Source organism: Macrobrachium nipponense, chromosome 28 (assembly GCF_015104395.2).
Source record: "Macrobrachium nipponense isolate FS-2020 chromosome 28, ASM1510439v2, whole genome shotgun sequence".
Taxonomy (NCBI): domain Eukaryota; kingdom Metazoa; phylum Arthropoda; class Malacostraca; order Decapoda; family Palaemonidae; genus Macrobrachium; species Macrobrachium nipponense.
In genome coordinates this window covers 65,495,208-65,499,676 of record NC_087217.1, presented here as the reverse complement: position 1 = coordinate 65,499,676, position 4,469 = coordinate 65,495,208, and the positions used below count along the sequence as shown (strand labels likewise).

The 4,469-nt window shown below is 35.9% G+C and overlaps 1 non-coding gene across 1 annotated transcript; it reads left to right on the top strand.

The window, feature by feature from the left end:
* The first annotated feature begins 683 nt into the window (after window positions 1–683).
* Trnar-ucg (transfer RNA arginine (anticodon UCG)) lies at window positions 684–756 on the top strand. Its single transcript has one exon. It is a non-coding gene; the product is annotated as a tRNA-Arg (tRNA).
* The last annotated feature ends 3,713 nt before the right edge of the window (window positions 757–4,469 follow it).

Sequence of the window (4,469 nt, the reverse complement as noted above, 5' to 3'; positions counted from 1 at the left end):
CAAAAATGGGAATGTTGTTACGGCACTTCAAAACAAGAAAAGCTGAACACATGATTATGCTTTATAAAACATATGTTCGTAGTCCACTTGAATATTGCAATATGATATGGTACCCACACTATCAAAAGGATATTGCACAAATAGAGAGTGTACAAAGGTCCTTTACAGCTAGAATAGAAGAAGTTAAGGACCTAGACTACTGGGAAAAGACTACAATTCTTAAAAATTATATAGTCTGGAAAGGAAAGAGAACGCTACATGATAATTCAGGCATGGAAACAGATAGAAGGAATAGCAGAAAATATCATGGAACTAAAAATATCAGAAAGAGCAAGCAGAGGTAGATTAATAGTGCCCAAAAATATACCAGGAAAAATAAGGAAAGCACACAGGACATTAATCCACTACGCACCAGCATCGATAATGCAGCGTCTATTCAATGCGTTGCCAGCTCATCTGAGGAATAATATCAGGAGTGAGCGTAGATGTGTTTAAGAATAAGCTCGACAAATATCTAAACTGCATCCCAGACCATCCAAGATTGAAGAAGATATATAACCGGAAGATGTACTAGCAACTCTCTGGTAGACATTAGAGGCGCCTCACACTGAGGGACCTGGGGCAACCCGAACAAGAATGTTTTAAGGTCTGTAAGGTAAGTGTGTAGGTGCTAGAATGTGTAAGACCGTGTGGCCTAACGGATAAGGCGTCGGACTTCGGATCCGAAGATTGCAGGTTCGAATCCTGTCACGGTCGACTTCATCGATTTTTGCTGGTCCGCTGGTATAGTGGTTAGTGTCGTGGTATGCCGCTCAGAAGTCGCGAATTCTCGTCTCCCTCAGGGCTATGAAAAATATCTGGCTCTATATCATGATGAATTACTGTTGCAGCGTAGAGCTTGGGGTGGGAGGTTGAAACCAACATTCTTTGAAATTTTATTTCTAGTCAGTGGCCCCGTTTGCTTGTTCCATGTGAATAGGTGTAGGTATCGTCTACCGAAATTGTACAGGGTGTCCATAAAGTCTGGGTACATAGTAAAAACAAATACTTCTTAAAACAAAATAGTTTTTATTCATATGATAATAATATTTTCAACATGATTTCCATCATTTTCAATGCATAATTTGATGCGTTTTACAAAATTCATGTGAACTCGATGGAATAGATCCGCATTGCCGTCGATTTCAGCACACTGACTATTAAAATAAATAGGTTGACGATAAGGGTGTCGAAGGTTAAATTCTTCCGCAATTTTACGATGAGACCATCCTTCTCGTCCACTTAAGAGTACCAAATCGATTCGTTCTTCCTTAGACAAAGACATTTTCATTCTGAGGGAAAAAAAATAAAAATAAATAGTAAAATCCCCTATGTACCCAGACTTTATGGACACCCTGTATACATATAATAATTATAATCTCTTTGTAAGTTTTGCATCCTAACTTTTTAATCTCTATGATTTATAAAATACTTCTAATTTGAGCGACACCTTCGCCCAGATGTCAATACATTCAATATCACATCAGAAAAACTCCTTCTTTAGAAAGTTGCCCATGGTTGAAAAGGACCCTTCGAAGGATATCGCCGCTCGGCTCATTGGCAGTGCTTGCCTATTAGGGGCCTGAGTACGGCGCCCTTTGTTATGTGATACGCGAAACATACGCGTTTTGACTAATGCTGAAGGCCGAACGTTGTGAAATCCTTCCCGTCCGTATGTCAATGGCCGATCATTAAGACTCCTTTAATTTATGGCCGCCTTTCTTCGTCTTCCTTTTCGTTGCGTTCGTTTTTTCATTGTTTTACGCCTCGCCTTTGTTGTTGGTTGCACTGGCCTTTGGTTTATTTTTTCTCTAAGTGCTCTTTTGCAGTTAAAATAGCCACTTTCACTTCGATGGGTACCTTTTTAAATTTTTTTCTTGTGAAATTTCATTATGTACATATAAATGAATGGGTTAGAGGATGTGGCTGAAAATATGACATAATTGTGAATTAATATAAATATATGTACACTCGCATTTGTTTCTGTGTTATGGGTTTTTATAAATTTGTACAAACTGTAAACACAATGTAAGCGATAATTTATGCACAAGTGTCATGTAAAGGCGAAACCTTCAGCAGCTGCTTTATGTATACAACTGAATATTCCCCTAGCTGTAAGTTTCTTGAACTCGTAGCAAATACATACTGGGTACCTACGTATATTCGCTCAAACTTCCACCCCTTCAACCTCAAAATTGACACAGCGTAGTTCTATTCCAGAGAGAAACTTGAGTTCGGTTCAAGGCGATGAAACGTCTTTGGGACCGTTCTTACAAAACCAACGATGTCTTTCTTGACTTGAATTATGTACCTGTTACTTAGTTGACTCTGGTTGGCTATTCCAAAAAAGACTTGCTGATAACTGGAAGGTAAACACCTCGGAAATCAAACCTTCTAAAGGGAAAGGGCCATTGGTATATATATATATAGTATAATATATATATATATATATATATATATATATATAGATATATATATATATTATACATCGAGCCACAAAATGTCCTTTAATAGCTAATTCGCTCTACCTCGGAATTAATATATTTTCATATATGTTAATCGAAGGGACATTTTTTAGTCGATAAGAAATTTGTCGGCTCACGGGCGCGAACCATCAAACCAAATTCAGGACGCCCAGTGAAGCTGTGTGGTCTAATGCCTCACTGTGTGTCTTGAAGTTGTTGGTTCGATGGTTCGCGCCCGTGAGCCGACGAATTTCTTATCGACTAAAAAATTCCCCTTTGGTTAACATATATGAAAGTATATTAATTCCGAGGTAGAGCGAATTACATATCAAAAGAAATCTGTAGCTCTGTGTATGTATATATGAATCAAGGTAATGTGATATGACTCACACACACACACACACACACATATATATATATATACGTATATATGTGTGTGTGTGTTTTATGTATGTATGTACTATGTATACACACACGTCTATAACAGTTTTCTAATAGTTTTCTAATGATGACGTATTCAGCGGGAGCATATTGTAAAACCACAAACAACTATTATAACAGTTTTCTAATAGTTTTCTAATGATGACGTATTCAGCGGGAGCATATTGTAAAACCACAAGCAACTATTATTCTGTTATAGACTGTGGACAGTCAACCACATTACAGAGCTAAATATTTACTTCCTATTGCTAACTCAGTCATTTTGTATTCTCTATGAGAATACAAAATGCGTTTTTACTTGGGTTGTCTTCAATGTTTATTTATTACACTGTTTTTTTATCTTTACCATGCTGAGAGCATAAGCTTTCATGCATTTAATGTCCGATCATTTCAGTACATTTCTACCGTTTTTATATATTTTTTTCAAGTTTTGTTATTATTTGCGTTATTGATGCTTTTCCTGTGTTATAACATTTTTATCTTTCGTTTTCCAAATGACTTGTGTTGGATATGTAGTTCTTCGTATTTCATGCCAGTATTTCACTTATCGTTTTATTATTTTGGCTTCTTAATGTTCTCCTGTAGACTGATTAAGTTTCCTGTCAAAAATTGAACTCTCGCCACTTCTGGCTGTATCAAACTGAAACGAAAATACTACAGATTTTAAAGGTTGATTCTGATAGCATAAAAATGAAAACACACAAACTTTGAGGTGTAATTCCTTAGAATGTTAAAACGGCAGTTAAAAGGAATAAATATCAACAAATGGAAAAACACCTGTTGAAGAACGATCAATTCAGGGCAGGTAATTAGCTAAAAATCTTGTTAGAAGACCGCCGTCTTCGTCTTAGTGTCCTTGGCGTAGCAATGTTCTCAGCACCTGGGGACTTAGATGAGGTGAATCTCACCTGGGCGCCTCTGTTAGGAGTGCCATTTTTACCTGCCCGGCACCAACGACTCCTGTGAAAAGAGAGGAGAGATAGCATTACGCATTGTTGCTGAAACTTACAAAATTCGCAGCGCTAACATTGTTGCAAACGAAAAAAAAAATTGTATTTATTTTCCAAACTAATGTGATTTTTTCAGGTTTGTCTAGAGATATTCAAACCCATTCTATTAATATAATATATATATATATATATATATATATATATATTATATATATATATATAGTACAGTGTATGTGCATATCGTTCGTTTCTCTATAGTTTATATTATCCGGTGGCAATGACAATAAATCATTGTAGTTTGCATAACAAAGAATAAGAAGTTATTCATGAATGTTTTCATTCAAATTGTTTCATCAGATATGCCTTCGAATTTTTTTTTTTTTTTCGTATTGTCGGTAAACTACGACACCCATGGATTTTATTGTTTTTATATAATGTATGATTTTCATTTTTATACGCTTATTTTGGTGTCAGAATCTTTGAAGTTTAAAACGGACGATAGAATACATTTTTAGTAATCAGAAAAGTTGATGAAAGAGTATTTTATTCTGTCTCGCCTAAACTGACGTGGTCT